This window comes from Gigantopelta aegis, chromosome 8 (genome assembly GCF_016097555.1).
Source record: "Gigantopelta aegis isolate Gae_Host chromosome 8, Gae_host_genome, whole genome shotgun sequence".
NCBI classification, from domain to species: Eukaryota; Metazoa; Mollusca; class Gastropoda; order Neomphalida; family Peltospiridae; genus Gigantopelta; species Gigantopelta aegis.
The window spans coordinates 80,558,211-80,584,824 of record NC_054706.1 but is presented as its reverse complement, the minus strand read 5'-3'; the positions used below and the strand labels follow the sequence as shown (position 1 = coordinate 80,584,824).

General features: G+C 38.1%; 1 protein-coding gene and 1 long non-coding RNA gene across 3 annotated transcripts in view; one reads left to right on the top strand and one right to left on the bottom strand.

The window, feature by feature from the left end:
• Window positions 1–26,614, top strand: part of LOC121380110 — an 80,776-nt gene that overhangs the window by 18,510 nt on the left and 35,652 nt on the right. Inside the window, exon 1 of one of the 2 annotated variants that reach the window (XM_041508881.1) lies at window positions 24,838–25,060. The exons of the other annotated variant lie outside the window; for it this stretch is intronic. The gene's annotated coding sequence lies outside the window, so the exon portion shown is untranslated. Of the gene's footprint in view, window positions 1–24,837; window positions 25,061–26,614 lie in introns of those variants that run through there. 2 annotated transcript variants of the gene reach the window in all.
• LOC121380112 overlaps window positions 1,942–26,614 on the bottom strand; it is a 32,202-nt gene continuing 7,529 nt past the window's right edge. Inside the window, exons 2-3 of the long non-coding RNA XR_005958882.1 lie at window positions 2,560–2,725; window positions 1,942–2,417 (exon numbers count right to left, since the gene is read on the bottom strand). This is a non-coding gene — a long non-coding RNA (uncharacterized LOC121380112). The remainder of the gene's footprint in view (window positions 2,418–2,559; window positions 2,726–26,614) is intronic.

The following is a 26,614-nucleotide window of genomic DNA, read 5'->3' as shown; positions in this document are numbered from 1 at the left end:
ATGCAGTATCCAGTGTAAACCAAGTGCACATATTCACTAACTGCATCCTCTTACCTGTCAAACCCAGTGTAACAATCCAGTATACTAAGCAGCTCCCCAGCCATTAATCACATCACAAGAAAACTATATTTTCTCGCATTAGTTTCCGTATTTTGGACAAATGAGTGGATAACTCTAGTCTGATGCCTATCAGACCAAAATTGTTTTCACCATGACACTCAAACTCACATATGGCATTTAAATACATATGTCAAGTTGCATACAGGCAATAAAAAGAATATTTGATACCAAATATGGCTATTGGAGCCTGTGAAATGGGGGACTGCCTGTGCTGCAAAAGGCGGCAATCTGCGTCAAATTATTCCCAATAGTGGACTAGTAATTATGCAATAACTTTAAAAGTTACAGACATTTTTCTGAACAACAAAAAGAAACTTGCTCCTTATTGTGTTCTCTGCAATTGAAATATAGCAGTTGGCAGGAATATGATTTAAAAAAAAAAAAAATCAATTTAATTTAAATTGATACATTTTCAAAATAAAAATTCCCACAAAGTTCTCTTTTAAAAAAAAATTTAATCTTTAAAACTGTAAAATTTTGGATACTGCACATAGTCAACATATGCCAATTACAAATTAGGACTGCTCGAGTGTCATTCTGGTGAGGGTAATTAGCAAGGTGTCTGCACACCGTAACAGGTCACACCTGAATGCAGAGGACAGGGCACCAGCCTGCAAAGATGCAGTACTGAATACACAGTGAACAAAAAAAAGCTGTCAACTGCCACTGCATTGAAATGTTTTAATGCATCAGAACTGAAAGTGACATCACACATGAACTGATATATATATAAGGGTGGACATGCATACAACAATAAGTATTTTACTATTTTATACACTACGCGTCACATCCATGGAAGGCAACACAAGACGAAAGACACAGTTCAAGAAGGGACATGCACCTTGGAATAAGGGTGCAACTCTGCTGCATGAACATGCAAGTCCAGAATCTCACACTGAGAAGTTGCGACCAGTAGTCCGGATGAATATAGACGAGTTTGCCTTGGTCACGAAGTCGAGTTCCATTTCAGCCACCATATCCACTCCAGATTGCGAAGGTGCGTCACAGCCAGTCCGCCTGCTACGTCCCATTACGAGTACATGTACTGCGTCTGAAATGAAAGAAGAACAACAGTGTAAAGACAAAGAAGGCATGAGAATAATGGACAATGACAGAATGGTAGATGCATGAAATGCAGCTTTCAGATACCACTCAACAGCTTCCCCTGAGTGCGACGAGCCTGAAATGCAAATATTAAAAGAGGTTAAGTGGGGTCTTTGTTGGAAAGTCACATTACACTGTGTGAATTGTGACTTCACTGCTCCTGAAAGCAAATTGTACAATGAGGTGAAGACAAATAAGCCTGGCCCAAATGCAGCAAAAACTAATGTGGGTCTTGCTATCGGTCTCCAAGATACTCCCGTCGGCAATACGAGAGCGAGAGTGCTATTGGCAGGCATGGACATTCCACCACCGTGTCGGAGCAGCATGCAGAGAACATCATACAAGGTATCAACGGCTGTAACAGATCTAAATGAAAAAGATATGGCACAAAAGTTGAGCTACTGAAAGACATTAACATGAAACGTGGAAATGAACGTGATGAAATTAACATAGCCATGGATGGGAGATACAACTCCACGACAATAACAAGTCGTAAGAAACCGGGCCAGAAAGCATCACAAGCTATAGGACTTGCGTGTGAAACAATGACTGAAAGAAAATTCATTGTAAGTGCCTGCTTCCAGAATAAACTTTGTTGGACCGGAGCCTGGTTAAGAAACAAAGGTATTCATGTGACGTGTCCCGGTGGTCATCCTGACAGCACAGCAAACTTGCCGCCATTTGCTCCGCTGTCGGAATATGAGATGGGAAAAGATATCGGAACAGACTTGGCTCTACAAGGTATTCTCATAAAATACGTCACAACAGATGGAGATTCCAGATCATCTGCTGGAGTTGATAGTGCTTTGAAACTTCTACATCCAATGTGGAAAGTGCAGCGGCTAGCTGATCCAACCCACTTAGGTCAGAGTCAGTTTCGTAAGTGTTACAAAGCTAACTTCAGTCCCGACATATTTACTGGGTCCACCCGTGAACAAAAGCGTGAAGCACAGAAGGTATTCAGCCAGGATATGAAAGCAAGGTGCAGTTTAATTCTTAAAGAACTGATGAAACTACACACTGGTAATATCGGTGTACTGAAACGAAACTTACCAAAGGTCCTGCAATCGACACTTTCGTGCTACGGTGGTGACTGTTCAAAGATTTCGCGGTACTCGGTCGTCTGCAGTGGAGGAATAACGCACAACTGGTGGCACCGATCCATGTTCCTGGGTACACACAGAATCACAGAGCTGAATATGAATGAAAATGACAAAATGTTAGTACTGGAACTTCTGAAGATTAAACTAAGTATTTCAGCTGTAGAGCAAATGAAACTGTATACAGACACTCAGAAATGTGACGCTGCGAACCGTTCTCTCAGTGTTTCCTTACCTAAGAATGTGAACTATTCACGAACAATGACTGGGAGAGCTGCATCCACCATACACAGGCTGAACAACGCCCCGGGAACATCGATGATAGAAAAGTGCAAGTACTGTGGCATCGAACTGTCAGCTCGGGTGAGACGTTCACTGCGTTAGATGGACAAAGAGTCGGACTATCAAAAAAGATATCAAAACAATCCACAGGTGGTTAAAAGGCACTTAGTCCAGCAAGGAAGTAAAATTAGAGATCACTTACGATATAAACATTTGCACAGAGATCAACAAGCTGACTACAAGAAAGGATTATTAGATATTGACAGTCAAAGAACAGACAACTCTTGTGACCACAGTTACTCAAAGTAATTTTTGTCACAAACTTTCAAGTGATACATATAATATAGGAACTATCAGTTTGCATGATAGCATTTCTGCTGTGGGCATGAACCCTAGACATTGAAGAATGACTTTAAACAATAAAAAATAGTAATGTGAATAAATGTATGCTTTTGAATAAATGTATCATGTGATATTTATATGTGATATTTATATTTGATTTTATAACATAAAATATTTCTTTAAATTAAACTTTGTTATTGTTTTATATTCTTATATGTTATGCATTCTGAGATGCAAGAGGCAGGGACGGTATTGTCCATGTCCCTGACAGACATCCCTGTTCACACATTGTATGCGCGAGCTGTTAATTGCATGTGGCTCAGCAGATAAGTGATCTTTAAACATACAAAGACGGTTATGGCACAGGTGACTGATGTCACTGCCATCTATGTCCATCTCCTTATTAAAGACCATGAAACTTAATCTGTGAGCATTTACTGTACGATACTGGCATGTGATTGGTGATTTGAACTTAATAGCACCATATCCATTTGGTCTGGGAGGCCCATTCCATATTATACATTCACCATTTGGCCCAGAATCACATTTTGAAAAAATTACCCTCTGGTATTTTTGAAAAAAGCCTCCATTTTGACTTAGTCAATTAGCCTTAATACTCAAAGTGAGGCTCTCACAGGGTGTGGGGATACATTCTGATTGAAAATAATGACCTATGACCTGATACGGGTACAATGCAGGTCAAATCATGTTATAATTTGTGAAATTACAAATTTCAAAATATAAATATAATAAAATTTAATTTAATTTAAAGAAATAAAATATTCATCAACCAAACTGATAACTTTCAGATTTCCACCTATCTGCACAATTAGCATGTACATTTTGAGTGCTGTAACTGTCATAGTTACCTCACAATTAGGTATCAAAGTGTGTCACACTGTGTCAAACATCATTGAAGAAATCCTCCATATTGACTTATTTGACCTTAACCTTCAAAGTGAGGCTCTCATAGGGTGTAGGGATACATTCTGATTGAAAAGAATGACCTATGACCTGATAGGGGTACAATGCAGGCTGAATCATGTCATAATTTGTGAAATTACAAATTTTGAAAATATAAATATAATAAAATTTAATTTAATTAAACAAAATAAACTATTCATCACCCAAACTGATTAGTTTCAGATTTCCACCTATCTGTACAATTAGCATGTAAATTTTGAGTGCTATAACTGTCATAGTTACCTCACAATTAGGTATCAAAGTGTGTCACCCTGTGTCAAACATCCTACTATATCAGGCCTCAGACCACAATTAATTTCACTATGTATTCTCATGTAGCCCCAGTGGCTGTAGCACTTTTATTAATTTCACCAGGCCATTAGCATTTCACGGGAAACATTACCTGCCTGGGCCCATTGAACACTCGAAAGGACGACATCTGTTGTCCAGCTCTTTTCCGCGTTATATCAATGTAAATAAACACACGTGGGCCAAGGGACCGAATCACACCCATTTCTCTGCATTTTACACAAATTTTGCATGACTTCAATGTGCTCTGGGGGACATTATGCAGTATCCAGTGTAAACCAAGTGCACATATTCACTAACTGCATCCTCTTACCTGTCAAACCCAGTGTAACAATCCAGTATACTAAGCAGCTCCCCAGCCATTATCACATCACAAGAAAACTATATTTTCTCGCATTAGTTTCCGTATTTTGGACAACCAAATGGGTGGATAACTCTAGTCTGAGGCCATGTCTGTTTTTCCGTATTTTTATGACTTTTTACAAGAAGACTTCCAAATTTTAAAAAGGAAGCGTGTCGTGGAATTCCCTCGATCGTAGTTCAATTAAAATAGTTTGGATCATACATTAACTAGGTTTGGTATTCCAAATGAATGTAAGTTTCATTTATAATGCATATTTAGAGAAACGAGGCCCACTAAATCCGTGATTGAGCTCCTTTAATAGCAATAACATAAAATAAACTATAACTGCGCAAACATCTTACTTTCAGTTAATTATCACACCATAACTAACTTAACATTAAAACCCATTAGTATTTAGTTATAAGAAATCATAATATTAATTACATACCATTTAGTCATTAGAACTTAATTTAATATACTTCATCTGTTACATAATTACATGAGATAAATATAGTTGCAGAAGAGTTATTTTAATTATTAATACATTATATTATATTGTATCGACTTAATCCACAAACAGTAATTTACATTTTGTACATGTCCGTAAACAAATACTCTATGAATACTACAAATAACCAATACAATCCTCTAAGAATTCAACATCACAGCAATGGCGTACAATCAGAGACTTTCCGACAGGTGGCGCTCGAGCACTATACACCATTCCTTTTTATAAATTTGTATGGTCGTAAAGCACCGATCGGTATATCCACTCTATTATTCCCGACCTAATTGTGAGCATGTAGGTAACTGAAGCGTAGAACGGCTACAAATTAAAGTAAATAATAAAAATCTACGAAATTCCGCAGTTGGTAGTAAAAAAAAGTAAAAATGGAAGAATAAAAAAGAACAAAATAATGTCCAGCTAAATCGTGGGTTTTCCCCAACCACGTAGTCTACTCCCTACCGTTCTTACAACTTTCTATCATATATCCACCATGTCAAAACCATTAAATGTGTACATATTTGACTGATAATACTTGAGTGTTTGCAATAAAAAAACAACGGTAACATCATTTAATAAAGTTTTAATTTGTAAAACGCCACGTTCCATTCTTCGCTGTTTACTTCCGGGTTCACCATAGTTTGACACCCAGTAGCCGATGTATTTTTCGTGCTGGGGTGTTGTTAAACATTCATTCATTCATTTACTATTCAATGTTTGTTATCGCGATTTAATATAATATATTTGTTTAAAACCACAAATTATTCGTTTGCAGAGTAGAGTAAATTCAACCAAATTTGTGAACAATTATTTTTAATAAATTATTTGAATGAAAAAAGAAAAGAAAACCCTAACCCAACCCAACCCAATCCAACAACCCAACCCAAACAAAATAAATAAGTAAATAAATAAACAAATATATATATATATATATATATATTCAACGTAAAATAAAAAATGTAAAAATGTTTATATGTATACATGTAATACATTTAAAAAAATCAATAACATACATATATAATTACAGAAATAAATATTAAATTTTCAAATGATGAAAAATAAATAGGAAATTTAAAATATTAAATATATAGTTTTTTGTTCTTAATTTTTTTTTTTTTTCCACATGTAAGTAGAAATATAACAATGCTTATTCATACACATTTACATGAAATTAGAAATGATAGTGGTATTGTTTTTCAATATTTATAATTTGTTAATGTAAATAATTTAATTTGTGTGTACAAAATGACATAATCTGATAGGAATTCTGATTTCACTGAGCCTGTTTTAACATAAATCTATTTGACCTACCGGTATCTAAATTTTATACTTTTCAGTACTTATATTAAGAAAAGCCCAATGTAAATAATCTTTATCATGGTTCATACACTTATTTACCAAGAAAATTCATGACTTTCCATGATTTCCACTGATAATGAAATTAACAGCAATTGAAAACTGCTTTAGACATTATACTTTGTTTTCTCTCCAAAGGCTGCAAGAGTAATAAATTATAAATTAAAGAAACAAAATACTGCTATTTTACAAATGTGGATTTCTAAAACCAGATGCAGCAAGAAATAATTATGACTATATATAAAAGTACATTTGTGGTTTACTAATAGTTTAAAGAAAATATAGGTACAACACCAATTAACACTAATTACATTAATTTTAAGAGATGCATTACATGCAGTATTCACACATGGCTTGTTTTATGTTTAATGTATGATGAGTTACTTGCTTAGCATGTACATGTATCTGATAAACTGTACATAAACAATACCTATCTGGTATTTATATTTTCAGTCCAACAGTGTGGGTTTTTTCAATGCCATGCTAGAATTTATCACAATGTAGTCAACATACTCCCCTGCCGACAGTGGTTCAAATCCCGTCAAAGGTGGCTCACACATTCATTCATCTTTCTCATCTATCACCCTCTGTCTATCATTCTCATTATCTTAATATAAAAACTTTTCAATTTCTCCCACGATTTCAATCTGTTTCGACCCTTTCTGTCAATTTCCTCTGACTCGGTCTTCTGAGCTGTCCACACCATCGCCTACCTGTCTCAACTTCCTCCACGGGTGCAGTCTCTGTGTATATCCCTGCACCCACCTGTCATCCTCGTCCTCTGCCGCTTATAAAGCTGGTCGACCCACGGCACTAACTAACGACCGCCGGTAGTAGGGGTGCATAGTAGGTGGTTATAAGTGCCTCTTAACAATGCCAGAAGTAACTACTGAACACTCTCCGAAGTGGTCAGACTAAGCCCACAGCTAAAAGCTGATTGGGGAACAGGTGTGTGGCACAGATAGCCACAAGAGACAAGCACCTGTCGCGGTTGGAGAGACAAGGACTGGGATGTGGAGGTGGACAGCGAAAGAAGTTGAAAGATAGGAGGAGTTGCCAGATCGGGAAGAAATGAGATGGAATTCAAAGGAAAGAAAGGAAAGGGGGCACGGGGGGGGGGGGGGGGGGAAGAAAAAAAAAAAAAAACAACAACATACTCCCCCAAAAAGTAAAAGTATTATAAACTGTTATAGGCTTAACAGTCATTGGAGAATAAAATGTTGGTATTTTGCTACATTTGTCCAAAATAGTCCAGTTAGGCAATAATAAAAAAGAGAGACAAAGAATAAAAAGAGACCTCCTCCCCCCTCTCAAAAACAAAAGAAAAGAATAAAAAAAGAAATACATTGTTTGAACAAATATTAAAATTTCTAGTTTCAGGATATTTATGTAAATAAATTCTAGATTATAATTTGGAAAGTATTTTGTTATGGTTAGTTTGTTTTTGGGTCAGTAGCAAAAACAAAACAGTTTGTTCTGTTATGCCTCAAGTATTTAATCAAATCTCACATTGCAAAACAAGCTCCGCAGTCTCTTTAGAATAACCAATAATGAAAAGAAATTAATATTTTTTTTACAGCATCTCAGCACATTTTAAATTTGGTGTTAAACATCTGGGTTTCAGAAAAACAGCCTTCATAATTTTGACCCATGGATTTGACACTTGGCATAGATACTGACTCACCAAGAGGGTAAACCCATGGCCACCACACAGGCTACTCCTACCAATTACTTTAATTTCAGCATTTTCACTTTCATTGGAGTTATTTGTTTACACCACCATCACAGCATCCTTTGGTAGTGTTCTTGTCAGTAATTTCAGATATGCTTAGTATAAAAAGAAAATGCATCTTACATACATATTACAGCTTACAAAAGAGATACCCAACTAATAGGCCCCCTATAGATAGATTAACAAAGGAATAATCAAATGTAGAGTTTAACAAATGAAGAAAAGAAAATTTTATTCTGCCTTGTACCTAAAAAAAATCTGGGAAGATGACTGAAAAATATTAGGTAGGGCCAGTCTAAACTTAAAAAAAAAAAAAAAAAAAGCTACATCTGTACTCTTTTTAACTTAAAAAAAAATGGGGAAAAATAATCAGGGTAAGTCTTTTTGTTTAGGTAGGGTCGGTTTCAAGAAACAATTGTTTTTACACCTCAATGAGCACTCCACATCTCACTATTCTGTTTATATTGTATGTATGCTATTTGCATGTCTCAAACTATTATTTTCTTCTTCTTCAAATTGTGTATTAGGGGCTGTGGAAGAGGTGATGGCCGATAGGGCCATGGTCTCCTCTTTTTTCGTGTTACTGTTCTCAAAAATCTGGAGATGTCATAGGCCCTATGTTAACATCTGATATTTAAACTTATTCTGGGTGAGCATGCCTCCGAACCCCCACCAACAGGTTCGGGCCCTCAAATACATGTATACACACACTCTCCCTCTCTCTCTCTCTCTCTCTCTCTCTCTCTCTCTCTCTCTCTCTCTCTCTCTCTCTCTCTCTCTCTCTCTCTCTCTCTCTCTCTCTCTCTCTCTCTCTCACACACACACACACACACACACACACACACCACAACCTTTTAACAAACAGCACACTATAAGTACCCCCACCCAACCCCACTTTCAAATACACTCCGCTGGCCCTGTACATAAATAAAAAAAAGTGTTGTTTCTAAAACATTTTTTCTTTTAGTCTGTGAAATTATTAAAAAATAAATTAATTAATTAATTAAATAATCGACAACAAACATGATCAATGCCATGGGGGGGGGGGGGGGGGGGGGGGTAGGACGAACTCACCTAAACCTAATCTCGATTGAGATTCAAAACTTCTACTGGCGGCATTTGAATCTCAATCGAGATTAACCTAAATCCTCCCCCTCACCAAAAAGCAGTGAACAAAACACACAAATAAACAAATGTCCACATAGCATACATAAAAGGAAGAAAATATAATATTTCAACTAGATTTTATTCAAATAATATATAAATAATTAATTTTGTTTTAAATCCACACACTGAGAATGGATAGGTTTTTGACAATAACATACAAACGCCTCGTTTTTCAGCGATTCACTGTTTGTTCTGTTTTTTGTTGTATTTTGTCATATACTAGATCCGTTATGCAGTCCAGACATTCTTTGTGCAATGCATCATCGTCTGAAAAAATATGACCACTTTTCCTGTTCGTACAGAGGTGGACAAGTAATTTCATACGACCAGTGGCTTCAAATCACACTACTGAACTGCTGTTTAAAGCGAGACGCAGCGCAAGAATGCGGTTGCGGGTAATTTTAACATGCTCATATACCACGAAGGTTTCGAGCATGTCTGAGTAGTATATTTTGTATGTAGCGGGGACAACAATGGAAATACAATGGAGTCGCCTCCAATACAATGGATATGCACCTCCGGAACAATGGGTCCCCAATCCGAAACAATGGATGTGCACCTATTGTCTTTCCGGTTCAGTGGATCGTATAATTGGTTTTTCCACTCCAGTGAAGCGGATAATGGGGTTTTCCAGTTCAGTGGAGCGAATAATGGATTTTTGAACAAAAGAAGTGCACCTATTGTGCTGGGAGGATGACTGGCATTTTTTTTTCAATTTTTTTGGCGGGAACGTGCGCGTTTTCAATGGGAACTAAAGTGGTGTTATTTATAGATATTTTGAGTCAGTCTTTTGTGTTGCGTTGGGTTTTTGTTGTGACAAGAGTGATGGGTGCAAAGCCCTTTGTTTAAATATGCTTTGAAAGGTTTATTGTTAGCAATGATGAAATAATATCTTTTGAATAGAAAACCAGTTGAAACCTGTTATTTGTTATTATTAACCTATCGCAAACAGTCTTTTTAAACAATGCATTTGAATATATTTTATAACATAAAGAGAAGTGTAATTATTTATTATTTGTAACGATTGCGTTCAAAGATGAACTATAACGACAAGAAACAGGCTGTTTACTTCAGCTGGAAATATGTTTTACGATCAGAATGCAGTTTTAATGAATCAATAGTGAAAAAATCAACTTGTTGGTTTAAGAGTCGTACTGAATGTGAGATGGATGCCAAACGATCCTTCTGCGATTTGACTACCAGTACCAAGCTAATAATAATCAAGAAAATACGACCAACTCGTGTGCTTGTGGATGAAGTAGATACAGTTGATAACAGAAAATGCTTGGACAATTTGTTAACTCTGAGTTATGCCTTTGAAGTGTGTAAACTGGTTCAGCGATTCTGTAAAGAAATGTGTATGGGCTGCATGTTCGACGAGGAGAAAACTCACACCTGTAAAACACTGAATCACGAGGATATGCTCGAACGCTATTACACAACTGCATGGGTTGAACTGAACGAAGATGTAGTTGCTGACAGGTGGTTACGTCTTGTTTATGCAGATCCAGTTTTATTAAACACTCCAGGATTTGTTTTGTGTCAGTATCAATGCAAAGACTATTTGGATATGAACGTTAAAACTGTAGAGTGGATGAACATTTTAAAAGAACAAGTACTTAAAATACTACGTTTAGAAGATCGTCTGCGCGTATAAATTAATGACACAGAATACATTAGTTCAGTCATGTCATCCAGAGTGAACCCTAACACTGAAAAGAATGAACGTAACAAGAAAGGACTTGAAAAATATTATACAAAACCGAGAGACGCTGGAGCTTTCTACGGACCAAAGAAGTTTCACGACGCTCTGAAGAGACGTGGCTTACAAACGTACAAGTTAAAAGCGTAACACAGTGGTTGAACGACGAAGATGCGCACAGTCTTCACAAACCAGTGAACCGTTTATTCAAGCGTCTCCGAGTACGGGTTAACAAAAAAGATGATGTTTGACATGGATTTAATGGACGTCAGCCGCCATTCAAAAGTCAACGATGGAGTTAGGTACTTGCTTATAGCTATTGGTTATAGGTATTCTTTCGAGATACCTGTGGGCCATACCCCTTGTAAACAAGAAACCGAAGACGGTGTTAGAAGGCTTCAAAACAATTTTAAAAGACGAACGTATACCCAAGAAAGTTCGGGTAGACAAAGGTACAGAGTTCGCAGGTGTATTCAAGCAGTTTCTATCAAAAGAAAACATTAAACTGATTGTCACGCAGAATGAAGATATCAAAAGTAACTTCGCAGAACGAATAATTAGAACGATTCGGTCGCTTATCGGTCGATTTACGACTTACAACAATACACAAAAATACATAGACGTTTTAGCAAATCTAGTACACAATTATAACAATACAGTTGGGTCTGTGGGCACCGGCTGATGTAAATAAAGCGAACGAAATTAAAGTGTGGAGTCATCTGTACGTCGAGCCCATGGTTAAGAAACTTAAAGTAAAGAAACCATTAGCAAAATTTTTATTTAAAGTGGGTGATTTAACGAGAATCAGCTATTTGCGTAAATCATTCACAAAGGAGCAGGACTTGAGGTGGACAGAAGAGTTGTTTAAAATACATTCTAGAAGTAGACGACAAGGTATTCCAGTGTACAGACAGAGATTTTCACGACGAAGTGCTGAAAGGTATATTTTATATGGCCGAACTTCAGAAAGTGAATAAGAATCAAGACATTCTGTGGAAAATCGAAAAAGTGTTAAAAAAGAAGAAGGAAAAGGGAACAGTGTACTATTTGGTTCGGTGGTTAGGCTGGCCACCTAGCTTCGATTCGTACGTAGAAGAAGGAGAACTGAAAACTGCGTGAGACATGGAGAAGTACATTATATTGAAGAGTACTGACTCTAAATCAGTGTTTCCTGACAACAACCCCTATCATTTTCGAGTAAAGTTAAATCAGAGGTTAACGTTTGAAGGTGTATGGATTGTGTCTCTTGTGGATTTGAATTTTGGAGAAACTGATATTCAAAGTATGAACGATTTGCAAGTAGACGTGTTGTGTAATTTGTGTGACAGCAGTCTAGTAGGCGAAAGTTTTGTTCCTCTACTGAGATGTGTTGATTTACGAGACGGTCCACGGTATGAGTTTAATACAATGTGAATCATTCCTGTTGTAGTGACAGAGAGTTCCTATGTTGAAATACATATAAAGGATGCATCCGCCACTCCAGTCTCATTTATCAAAGAGAGCACGAGTGTGACACTACTATTACGACATTATCCGTTTTAAGAGTAAATTAACATGGATCGATAACTTTACGTTCCTGATGTTAATAAATGGTTAAAATATTTTGATAAACGAACAAAGAATGTTGTTCAGTCAAATAAGCAGGTTGGATCTGGAGTTGGGAATTACAAGGACAAGTGGTTTTCTTATATGATTCCAATGATTCCGAGACATGTAAACAGTGACGTGGACAACAAGCACAAACCTAAAATAGAAGTGACGTCACAAACACAAGATGTGGTAGAAAGGGCCGTAGCTGAACAGGAACGTACCAGGGCTATAAAACATAAATCTGGTGACCGAATTGTCAGAAGCAAAAAAGTCAGACGCATGACAGTACAGAAAAAACGAGCTCCCACATCGAAGTACAAATCATCTGTTAGTGAAAAAGATATATTTGTATAAACGTCAACAACAAACAATATGTCACTCCTCACAGACAAAGACTTTGTGGAAGGTTTACCCAGTGCTTTGGATCTGTTTACTATGCCCCCATAGCAAACGAGTGTGTTTCAACATTACTACGTCGATGTTAGACCTGTTAGTCAAATTACAGATTCGTCACCAGTAGAATTTCAAATTTCAAATAGTGGAAGTGACTACGTGGATTTGAAACGAAGTCGTTTACATGTTAAACTGAAAGTGAGTCATTCCGATGGAACGGTTTTAGGTAAGGACAAACACGTGGCGCCAGTAAACTTATTCATGCAAGCTCTGTGGTCGCAAGTAGCTGTGTATTTACAAGGTCAACTGGTGAGTTCGGCGAACAATCATTATCCCTACAAAGCATACATTCAAACCTTACTGAATTATGGAGCAGAAGGTAAACAATCGCAACTCCAGTCTCAACTGTTTTACAAGGACGTCGGAGAGACACAAGCAGATATCGAAAGCACCGATCCTATCACTGGTACTAATTCTGGAGTATCGGATCGAGGAGCACACATCGCTGTCAGCAAAACTGTTACCATGGAAGGTCCCCTGTGTGAAGATATTTTTAAAATAGGAAGATATCTGGTGAATGGGGTGGATATGACACTTAAGTTATTTCGGAGCTCCATCCCATTTTGTTTGATGGCTGGCAAGTCGGGTCAGGAGTACAAGATCGAGCTTCTAGATATTTACTATAAGATATGTAAATTGAAAATGAACAGTGCACTTATTTTAACGCACAACAAGCTGTTTGAAAAGTCTAACGTCTTGTATCCGTTCACTAAAACCGAAGTTAAAATGAGCAGCATCCCTTCGTCTCAGCAGAGCTACGTGTGGGACAGCGTGTTTCAGTCGCAGTGTCCCGGCAAACTGGTTGTCGGGTTTGTCAACGGTGACGGCGTAAGCGGGTCGTATACAAAGAACCCGTTTAATTTTCAGAGTTCGTTTGTAAAAACGGTGGCGTTGTATCTGGACGGCGTCAGTGTTCCCGGTCGACCAGTCGAAGCAGACGACGTGAGTGCCTACGTGAATTTGTTCGAGGGAGTCAGCAGATGGGGTCAAGACACTGGAAACTACATCGAAAGAACTGAATTTGAGCTTGGAAATGGTCTGTTTGTGTTCAGTCTCGAACCCGTTTTCGTGGACTCTGATTATTTAAGTTTGCTTAAGAGTGGTAATTTACGGTTAGAAGTACAGTTTAAATCGGCTTTGACAAAAACTGTCAGTTGTATAGTGTATGGTGAATTTCTTAGCCTGATTGAAATCGACCAGACCCGAAACGTGTATGTCAAATAAAGAATATCATGAATGGAAAGCAGATTCAGTGTGCGATTGACTGTGACCCAGATTTAGGTTCACGCGTTGTAGGTGTTTACTCGAGCGACACACTACCAGGCACGAAACGGTTAAATCCCTGGGGCTGTATCGTGAACACAGACCCATCTCACCTACCTGGTCATCACTGGGTGGCGTTCTATTTTGATAATAATAATAAAGCAGAGTTTTTCGATAGTTTTGGTAAACCACTCAAATATTACAATCCAATGTTTGTAGATTTTTTTAAAGAGACATTCTTCATCTTACGTGTACAATAACAAATCCGTTCAAACTGCGAACGCTAAAACGTGTGGATTCTATTGTTTGTATTACTTGTTACAAAAGTGTACAACTGACCTGATGATGAGCGATATTGTGAATCAGTTTAGTAAAGATACATTACAGAATGATGTATTCGTTTATAACTTTATATGTAAATATTTTAGATATTGTAGCCCGCCTTGTATTTCCTGCTCATACTAATATGTTAAATATTGTACACAATCATGTATCCACTTTATGTGTTGTTATACAAACGTTTTGAAATAAATAGATTGTGTCACAAAACGCTGGTTGTTATATTTTTAAACATTAGTCTTATACTAGTTTACTAGATAGCAGTATAATTGTGTACCCACAGGTAATTCTGGTTATACCTCTTTATATATCTAACAAAACACTGTAAGAAATACTTTAATTTTTTAATTTGCATGAACTAGGGTGTTTCCTGGTACATATTCAGAGTACGTATTCCAAATATAAAATCACGGCAGTAGATAATCATGGGTGGATACGGCAAAGTAATGCACCATAGTGAAAAGTAGACCATTCTGGCAACTGTGAATTGGTAAAATATTTGTTTAAAACGTTAACAAATTTAATTTAAATTGAAAAATAATTGTTAAAACATGAACAATTTTATTTAAATTGAAAAATAATTTTTGAAACATTAACAAATTTTGTTTAAATTCATAAATAATTTTTAAAACATTAACAAATTTATTTAAATTGGTAAATACCTTTTAAAAATGTTATTTAAAATGGTTTTTAAAAATAGTGAAAAAGGTTTATGTAATTTTAATTTAAATATCATTTGGCAAAATTGTTTTCTCACCCAGAGCTGACCCTGTAACTCCTACCTTTATAATACATATTACTTATACACTGCAAGCTTAATTTAATTCGTTACTTATTTATTGTCATTATTTGTGATATAACTAGAGTGTAATCCGATATAATAATAAACAGATAATACAGTATGTATTCCAAATTGAAACAACTGTAGGTAATCCAAATTGAAATAACAGTATATAATCCAAATTGAAACAACAGTATATAATCCAAAGTGAAACAGCATTAGGTTATCCAAAATGAAACAACATTAGGTAAGCCCGTATAAAATCCAAATAAAGCACAGTAGGTGATTCAAATAATTTTCTTGAAAGGATATCTAAAAGACAATCTAATGTTAAAATTAAGAATGGCAAACACTAGTTTATCCTTATTTGTTTAAGATACTGAAAATTATATACTATGCTGTGAAAATACTTGCGTTCCCCAGTTTTGTTGATTATTGACAGGTTACTATTGACCAATGAGATTTAACTTTAAACCGGTACCCACAAGTTACTGACTTGACATTTTTTTGCCGTTCTGTGGACTATTAACATACATTTAAAAATTGCTATGTCATGGTTAAGTTTCTATTCACTATAGAAATCACAGCTGATATCTGAATCTCAAATATTTTTTTTCAATTTCAGTGATGGGAGTATATTTCTTTGTCAAAGTACTTTTGGATTAAATGCTTACCTTCCAAATATAAAACACATTCTGAATTTTCAACCATGCGAGACTATTTTAACGCGATACCATAGAAACTCCAGATTTCGTGGAGTCTGTGAGAGATTGTTTACCTATAGAAATAACAGGTGTCATCTATGACCTTAAGTAATATAATTTCAATCAGGAGAGTATGTTTCTTTTGCAAGTACGTACTGACCACAGTACTAATACTTCAAACATAAAACCTATTCTGTTGAGTGTGTCAAGCGAGACTCTTTGCTACATTTATATACAAACAGTACTTTGTTCGCAATTTACTGTGTCTTACTTTTAAAGGATGAAATACTTGTGGTAACCTAGAAACTCAGAATGCGTGACACTAGCTTACTTTAAAGAATATTTTAACTTATAGATATTAGTGATTTTTATATATTAATACAAAGTACATTAAAGTGTACTAGGAATGGTTGCCTATATCAAACAAATTAATGACTAAATTATAGTCTTTTTACACATTAAAGACCATAACTCGCAATACATTTCTGAACAGAGCAAAATACCTTTAAATGAATGCAGTGGAGGGTCCAAAAAAAATAAAAAAATCCCCGAGGGCAATAATACATTGTCCAAATGTGTGTAGCGTTTGGTAAGAGAAAACTGTTGTATCATTAAGTTTGTCACATTGCTCACGGAATTTTTAGGTCATACTTAACACTAAAACGTATTCAGTTTAGTCTACCGTGCGTGGCTATTTGCTATATTTCTGTTCGACTGATATTTTATACTCTAAAGGAAAGAAAATACATTTAGAAAGTGTTAACCTAGAAACGTAAAGTACATTTCCCTAGTGAGTGGGTAGTTTCTGTTCTGATTACAATTTTGTTTACAGAGAAATCGGAGTTACTAAGAACGTCTGTATCACATAACGTGTAGAGAATACTAAAATAATAATAATTATTATTATTATTATTTTAAAAAAAAAATGAAAATCATGGTACTTGAAAATATAACCCTGAACTTTTTTTTTTTTTTTAAACGGGAGGGGACCCTCGCAATTGGTTGAACGTTTGCTGTAGGTGTACTCAGGTTTAAGAATCTGCATTCGATAACAGAATTCACAAAAAATGCATTTAAGTAGTACGTATTATTTATTGCAGAGCATTTGTAAAAACAGCACAAAAGACATGTTACATTTGATCATGTACATCAACAAACGTTCATATTGTGTTAGTATTTTGGAAGTAATTTCTTCCCAGGTGGTCCAAGGTCTGCCCGTCTTTTCACAAACAAAACGACTGGTTTCTTCTGTTCACTTTTCATCGTGATTGGATGTGATTTGATTATGTGAATCAGGTTTGATCGCTTCCTCTTCACAGCCATACTGATAAGTTTGGGGGTTTTAATGTCCGGTCTGATCTATGCTCAATGCAAATGTGAATATAAAAATGTATTGCTTAAACTTAAGTATTCTATTCCTGCTCACTCATTTCAGAAACATCTGAATGATCAGATTCCGATTCACTTTCTTCCGTCAGGTCTACATACGGTATTATTTCTTTCATGATGGGATTCAGCAGTAGCTTGATTTTGTCCTTTATTAGCATTTCATCTGTGTGAGGGTCAGTTTTGTTTAAACTATCCAATATAGATCGAAATAAAGGTGCTTCTGAAAAATACTTTGTAAATTCAATAACAATACTTAGTGTTTTGAGCAATTCGTTTTCCCACAGTCGCTGCAGTTTTCTGTCTATCCACTCTTGTGTCTTCCCTTGTTGTAGATATTTCTTACGTCTGCTTTTCATGTCTTCTATATGCATGGTCCGAACACGACCCCATACTCGCTGTAAGCCAACATTCTGCCATTCTACAGTCAGTTCTTGTTCTCTTTTATCATACATGCGCTTTTATCCTCTTTTCTGCGTGTCAAAAATGTCATGATTGTAGGCATCTTCTTCATCAATCTTAGCGCGTTTTCTGGAGGGCATAAATCCGTTCTCTGGGCACCATGTTTTAATATGGCGTTGTAGATCCGTCATATTGCCAAATAAAAGTCCGCAGTCGGTACAAGCAGTAGCCATAACAAAGGGATCTGCTTCGTCACTGGATTCGCTCTCGTCTTCGGCTGTATATTCCACTTCCAAATTGTTTTTTGGTTTCAGAATCCACAGGATCAACAGTGTCCACGGGTCGGGTGTCTGAATGTATCTGACAATCGGGCGGCGACGACACGTTATTTAAAGCATTATTGTTATAACTATTTTCATGGTGTGTAGGTGGAGTGGGCTGCCTTCGTTGTATTTCTGATGGGCAATCTAAAACATTGGGTTTAAGTCTCTCATTCTCGTGAGTTGATGGTCGCAAGTCTATAGTAAGATTCCCATAAGGTCTCTGAACAGCAGTCTCATAAACCGACATAAAACGATCACTGTTATTTGGATAGATTCTTCTCGCAAACAAGTTTACTTGATGTCTATCAATGGGCGAATTAAACAAGGTCACGCAGTGAGAGTTGAGAGCAATATCACGTGACTCCTTGCCTCTTGGAAACAGGTTTTGTAACAGCAGGAAGTTAGCTAGATTCTTGTGATGCAAAGTTCTTGTAAATAACTGAGAAATACGTTTATCATCTTTGGCCTTGGTCATGTGATCATCCAGAATTAAAACATTGTTGTTGCGTGCATCAAAGAAGTTGTCGTCCTGTAGGTTGTAGGGGATACCTTTCACAAACTGGACTTGGGGCATTGTTTCACGAATAGCATCGTAAAGTGGCTGCCACTCAGTGTAACACCAAATGATGTTGTTAGGTTTAGGTTTGATGAGTCCTTTCTGGAGTATTTGGTACATAAACATAGTTTTCCCACATCCACTCGAACCCACTAAAACAGCATTAGATGGTATAGTAAATTTGAAAGGCTCTCCGTATTGTTCAGCTTGTAATCCCAAGGTTGCTGATTGTATCACTGGCCTTTGAGTAGGAGGAGGAGGAGGAGTATATTGGGAGAATTGAGGAGGAGGAGGAGGGAGGGTGTTTGGTCGATGCATCTGTCTCCAGTGCCTTTGCATATTGTCATATCTGGACAAAGTGTCTCCACACTCAGGGCATGATGTTGACCCCATCATGGATTTTATTCAGGTGACGTTTCTATCAACGCCTTGGCCTGTTTGAGTGATGCTTGAATCAATACAGCCGTCTTCGTTTTATAGTTCCATCCTTAAGAAGGGAAAAATAACTCAGTTTTGTTAATCAAGTCTGTCATAATTTACAACGTAAGCAGATCGACTTACTATAAAATAGTACGGTCCTCCCCGACAATCTGGAATGTCAACACCACGAGCTATAACACGTTTGAGTGAGTCGACAGCTTCAGACTTGCTTTTATACCACTGGGAATCCTCCGATATCACTCTCTCTGGTTCACGTCGTGGGTGTGCCACAATGATCCACGAATACTGTTTGCTCATCTCGAATGCATTTACTCAAATGAAGAGTACTATATGCAAGAGGAAGCTTTATACTAGCTGCTGGGTGGAATAAAACCGATAAGGTAGGTTACATTCAAACGCGTTCGTTGAACTGCGCGATTGCGATTGGCTAAAACGACTGGAACCGGTTTCGAGCGGTTTTCGTCAACAAAAGACGTGTTGCAACACGTTTATAAATAAATCCAGCGAAAAACCCACTTCGATGACGTCACAGCGCACTTTCGGAGCGACCCCATCGCACTCGTCACAACGGCGTTTAAAAATACCTGTTAAAACCCTCTTTCAATAGAAGGCGTTGTTTTCCCGCCAAAAGTTATCCTTCCAGCCAAAATTAGAAAAATTGCCAGTCATCCTCTCAACACAATAGGTGCACTTCTTTTGTTCAAAAATCCATTATACACTCCACTGAACCGAAAAACCCCATTATCCGCTCCACTGAACCGGAAAAACCAATTATACGCTCCACTGAACCGGAAAGACAATAGGTGCACATCCATTGTTCCGGATTGGGGACCCATTGTTCCGGAGGTGCATATCCATTGTATTGGAGGCGACTCCATTGTATTTCCATTGTTGTCCCCGCTACGTACAAAATATACTACTTGTCTGTCTCGGGTCCCGTTTCTGGATAGCCAGAGGCCCGACCCGGGACAGAAATTATTACGGGGACAATTTGGATTATTACAGCCTACAAATTTATGGTGGACTTTATATAATATTTGCGCGCATTCAAATATAACTATAGTAAAAAATATTCAAAACGTTTGTCGCATTTTGGATCGGGCTATCTAAGTTAATTAAATTCATTAACGTTTAATACAATTAAGCCGTTATGGAAGGGGAAATGGATCGGGCTATCTAAGTTAATTAAATTCCTTAACATTTAATACAATTAAGCCGTTATGGAAGGGGAAATGGAGGTTGGTAAGGGAAGTTGGGCCCCAGCCACAGGAAGTTAATTATTGGTTGGGGTATGGAGGGGCATCCATCGTATCGGGAACATTGGTGTCACCCACCAGTAGTTAGGGCAGCACGACCCGCCCCCTCCATCCCGCCCCCGCCGTCCCGCCCGCGCCATTGCGTCGTCCCCCTCCGTGCAGCCGCCCCGTCCGTCCCGCCGCGACATCCCATCGGTCTTGCCGCGCGCCGCTTACCGCAGCCGTCCCGCCGCGCCGCCGCGCCGCCGCGCCGCCGCCCCCGCCGCAAACTTACAAACTATGGAGTCAGATTGCATTTGAAATGTTGGTGCCAAACATTGTACTAAGACGTGATTCATTGACGGAATATATTATAAATTTTCATACAAGTAATTCCAACTTGGGGGGAAATCATGGGGGAGGTGTGCGCGTGTGTGTGTGTGTGAGCGTGTGTGTGTGTGTGTGTGTGTGTGTGTGAACAATATATTACTTCTGGTTTTTATATCGAAATAACCTGTTAAAACCCATACACTTATATTGTATCATAGCAGAAACATACATGGACGTACAATGTGGCACACAGGGTCTTTGTTTTGTTTCGTTTTCTCCCCTTCAGAATTGCTTCTGGTTTTTATCACGTTTAGAGTTCAAACGCAAGTGTGCGTATCCGGTTTCAGTCGCACTCTGTAAATCAGTTCTCAAATTCTTTAAGTGGTCAGATATTAGGGCCAGAGCATCAAGCAGTAATGAATATCATAAAACACGACCCATTCAGCTTATACAAACGTTGTATATTAGCACCCCCTCCATTACCGACCGTCTTGGAACGTTAACACCATAATAATATGATCCCATTCAGAATCGGATGTTTCAATTGCATTTTTCTCTCTGTTAGCATAAGTGTATGCCATGTACTGTGATAAACAGTGTATTGAGGAGTGGATTAAAAATGCATTACACGGATATACTTAAAGATGTATTGTATCTTCAAAAGTAAGTATATATTATATTAAGAAACAAAAATCATATTTCAAATAAATAAATATGTACGTTAGGGGCACACCGCTCTCCCCCTGCCCTATCCGCCCCCTTCCCTACATCCAACACTGTGTATATATGTATATATATATATTATCGTCATCGAGATGTGTGTGTGGGGAGGGGAGTAAACAAAATTCAAGTGGGCTCACACCTAGTTTAGATTACCGGGATGCGGATCAACGAAACGATTCACAGCTGACAGATATCACATTTCAATTTGACTCCCAGACTGTGAGGCCTTACAGCGTATAAGATTAGTTGCTAAAATAATTCTCACAAGTATGTGGATTTTTCCTATGGATATTATTCTAATTTAGGTGAGTACAACATTGGCAAGACTTCCGAACGTTCCAGCATTCAGTTCATTCATAAATGTGTAATACAAATATCAAGGTATCATTTATTAACGTTTCACAACTCTTCATTCTTTCTTTATTTCTTCTCTCGTACACTTGTATTCAATGTTGGGTGCGACGAACGGTCTCTTTCATAAGCTGCTATATAATAACAAAGGGGGTGGGGGATATTAATTAACATACGTCTTTTAAGTAACCATTGTCTTCAAATACACATTTGGACAAACTACTGTATTGAGCATTACATCGGTTCTTAAAAGAAAAACTGGAATGTACAATGTAAGAGTGACGTCAGTATTACACCAATTCTTAAAATAAATGTGCCCACACCCTTCTAGAGGCGGGGCCTAGTGACGTCAGCATTGCATCAGTCAGTTCTTAAAATAAACTTGTATACACCTTTCTGGAGGCGGGGCCTAGTGACGTCAGTATGGCATCATCCCCTTTACTACGCAGATTGGAGGCCATCTTGGATGATGCAATAGTGAAATCGATATGCCCCATAGTGCTGCCCTTACTACTCCCACCAGTGGTGGGGAAAGGAGGGGGGGGGGGGCGGAGGCAGGCCCTCGGATAGACCTAACACTTCCTACGGCCGAAACAGCCTACGCATAAGCGCCCTACCCCTATCTTCCGGTGGAATAACCCCTTCCTCCACCCAAGACACCCCCCACCCCCCCCCCCCAGCTGATCCAACCGCTGTGCCCTCCAGTCTCGATGCCCCTCAAGATTGTTGAAAAAGATCCAACGTTGGTGCCGCTAGGAGAGCAGCACTGCCACTAGTAGAGTGGCAAGTGCCATCGTTGGTATTGTCCAGATAGAGAGGGGTATTAAGGAAAGTAAAGCGTCTGGTGAGCGATGGGGAGCGAAACGTATTCTGGCGATCCCGGGGAGCAGAGGCGCCTCTCTGTCAACCAAGAGATAAAAAACGTCACGTAATTCATAAGACGCTGTCACCACTTTAATGTTTAAAAACCCAGCGGGGAGGGGTGGGGGGGGGGGGGGTGGGGTGGGAGGGGGGACAGAGCACGCTTTGTAAACATGTTAATAATTTAAAAAGCAATAACACCAAATTCTAAATTAATTAATTATATACAACACATGGTGAAGTCGGCGAGCGGGGAGTACATTACTTCCAGGTAACATCCTTCCCCCCCCCCCCCCCCCCCCCCTCGTATAAACCTAAAGCTGACACTTTCATACACTTGCTTACAACACGCAAGAATGCGAGTTCTGTTGTTAGGTGCATGTGTAAGATTCAAGCTTGTGGTTTTAATTAACATGCCACTAGTTAACAAGCTGACTGGAATAGAGCACCTGGAATAAAGAAGCTGTATTAAAAGTAAATGATTAAATTAAAGAAGCACTATCCTTTTCAGAATTACCTGAAAGAGACATTGGATTAATTAGGTATAGTAAACATTAAAAACATAACACACAATGATTACCTGTAAACAACAATAATTTAATTAGTTACAGGAAACATTACAAACATTATAAAATACCCTTATATCGAGATAAAACTCGATGTTGCCAACTTGCCACACATTGACAATAAATAAATACACTTTTATTTGTTATTCAGTGGTTAGGCAGTATATACCAGAGATTGAAACTAATGCGGGGTACCCCCAAAAATGGCACTGCAATGTTCAGCAAAAATGACAGTTGCTAATAAAAACATTAATTAAATCTTTTAAATGGTATGTGACCCCCTGTTTTCTTGCAGGTAGATTAGATGTGAGGTGCCACACTTTAATTTGATATACTTATTAGTAACCGTTAACATTATCGGCAATAGGAATTGATTTAGTCTATTAGAACCTCTAGGGTCTGGTAGTGGACACGTGGTAGTCTCAGTGCTGCTACTATTGTACTGGATGTAGTGAACACGAAACTTGTTGTATAAAATATTTCCCATCACGTTCGTGCAATGTATCACTGTACGTGCCGTTATTGTGTACAAGTTATACCTCACTTATGTGCATTGTTAGTACGTAAAGTAATTGATTAATGAAAAGAATGAAAAAACGCATTAGCATTGCGATGTATGGAAAGTGTGGGTGTGGGCTGTGGGACCCCAAATGGCGATGTATGGAAAGTGTGGGTGTGGGCTGTGGGACCCCAAACGGCCAGTCGTAAGTTCCATCTCTTGTACCAAACAGAGGGGGCGTCACCCAAAGTAACCCCAAATTTAAGTTTAAGTAGCATGGTTGAGTACACCAAACAAACCAACGCTAACATGTTGTCTGAGAGAGAGAGAGAGAGAGAGAGAGAGAGAGAGAGAGAGAGAGAGAGAGAGAGAGAGAGAGAGAGAGAGAGAGAGAGAGAGAGAGAGAGACTGACACAGACACTCACACACAAAAAGAGAGAGAGAGAGAGAGAGAGAGAGAGAGAGAGAGAGAGAGAGAGAGAGAGAGAGAGAGAGACTGGGAGAGAGAGAGAGAGAGAGAGACTGACACAGACACTCACACACACACAAGAGAGAGAGAGAGAGAGAGAGAGAGAGAGACAGACAGACAGACAGACAGAGAGAGAGAGAGAGAGAGATACTGACACAGGCAGAGATATACTGACAGAGAGAGAGAGAGAGAGAGAGAGAGAGAGAGACAGACAGACAGACAGACAGACAGAGAGAGATACTGACACAGACAGACACACACAGAGAGAGAGAGAGAGAGAGAGAGAGAGAGAGAGAGAGAGAGAGAGAGAGAGAGAGAGAGACAGAGAGAGACAGACAGACACACAGAGAGAGACAGACAGACAGAGAGAGAGAGAGAGAGAGAGAGAGAGAGAGAGAGAGAGAGAGAGAGATACTGACACAGGCAGAGATATACTGACAGAGAGAGAGAGAGAGAGAGACAGACAGACAGACAGAGAGAGATACTGACACAGACAGACACACACACACAGAGAGAGAGAGAGAGAGAGAGAGAGAGAGAGAGAGAGAGAGAGAGAGAGAGAGAGAGAGAGAGAGAGAGAGAGAGAGCAAGCGAGCCAGCGAAATGCGGAAATCCTGTTAATCGGCATGACACATGACGCCGAACCTATTATCATTACATCGTCTGCTCTCAACTGCTCGGTGAAAATGGCGGAATAACGGCAACTGCCATTCTTGGAGAGAACGGCGGGCGTTCCACGCAGCTCGACCTAGCTAAATGTCAGGTATGTAGGACCACATTGATGCCAATGTTTTGCTATTTAACTAACAATCCGTCGATCCATTCACACTGCAAACATTTTATTGTATATAACAGACTCAGTAAATTTATGTGGTACTTTCGCGATATTGCACGCTCGTGTAACGGAGACAAAATGGCGAATGGTGACTAACTCTCCCTGCTTTACGATCTGTACACACCAAGTCGTGTCCTTTTCTGCGTTGTACAGCAACAGGGGCGTGCCCGTGGAGAGCCGAGGGGCGGAGAGAAGGGAAGTGGTCTGGCCACACACTTTCATTTCCACCCGACCTCAATTTTAAAATCATACAAAAGGTCACGTAAGCCCTTAGGGAATCTACTTTTGAAAATCTTCCAACAAAGCATTGCACAGGGCACCGCAACTAGTTATACAGACTACACACTGCAACGAATACTAAAGTAGTGTCGGAAATAGAATAAAAATGATAATCGTCAATTATTTCTTTAATATTAAACTGAGAAGTAAATATTTTGTAAATACCTATTTAATGATACTCTACCTAATTTAGCATTTACTTGTTTGGACTCTCATTGATGTACAAGGTGGTGTTTACTCTTGAAATTGAAATAAAGATGTCAGTGAACAGGAGATTTGTGACCTTTATTGGAACAAACTATAATACATTTTGATGTTATGTGTCAATTTCATTTACCCTTAAACAAACGTTTAATTTAAAACTTCAAGTTAACTGATTATTTTGAATCGCAGCATAAATTATTAATTATGACCAGCATATTTAGTGGATATAAATTCAATATAAGTACATTAGAAATTTACACAGTCTTGCAACCACTTAAAGGTGCTATATTATAGTTATATGTGAGCATCTGTTTGTGATAAAAATTCTCCAATAAAAATGTATTTTCTACTAGTAGATAAAATTATTTCCTATAATCATTTATGGGCATATAGTTAAAGGTGTAGTCTTTAAATGTTGAAGCAAAATTTAATAAAAACATGATTTACAATAGCTATCATTATGCAACTTTGAGATAGCACCTTTAATACTGGTATAATAGATCACAAACTCAGAATGGTTCTTGACAGTTTTGCTCAAAAGTTACTTATAAATGTCTACAAATAATTTGTTTTGGAGAGGGATAGGGGTAAACTCTCATCAGAAACAGTCCCTCACATATTGTAACAGCAATGAAAGTGACACATGTTGACCAAAATTTGTTATAGTGTGTTCTAATAAAGTGCACAAATCACCTGTTTACTGACATCTTTCTTTTAATTTCAAGAGTAAACACCACCTTGTACATCAATGAGAGCCAAAACAAGTAAATGCTAAATTAGGTAGACTATCATTAAATAGATATTTACAAAATATTTACTTGTCTGTTTAATAAGTAAGAAATAATCGATGAAAATCATTTTTATTCTATTTCCGACAGTACTGTAGTACCTCCCTCCCTACCTCCACAGTCCCACCCAGTAATTCGGTTACCGGCTACTCGAGCAAGCTAACCAGTCACCTAGAATGAGTGATGGTCGTTTGGTTGGACTGTTATTGCC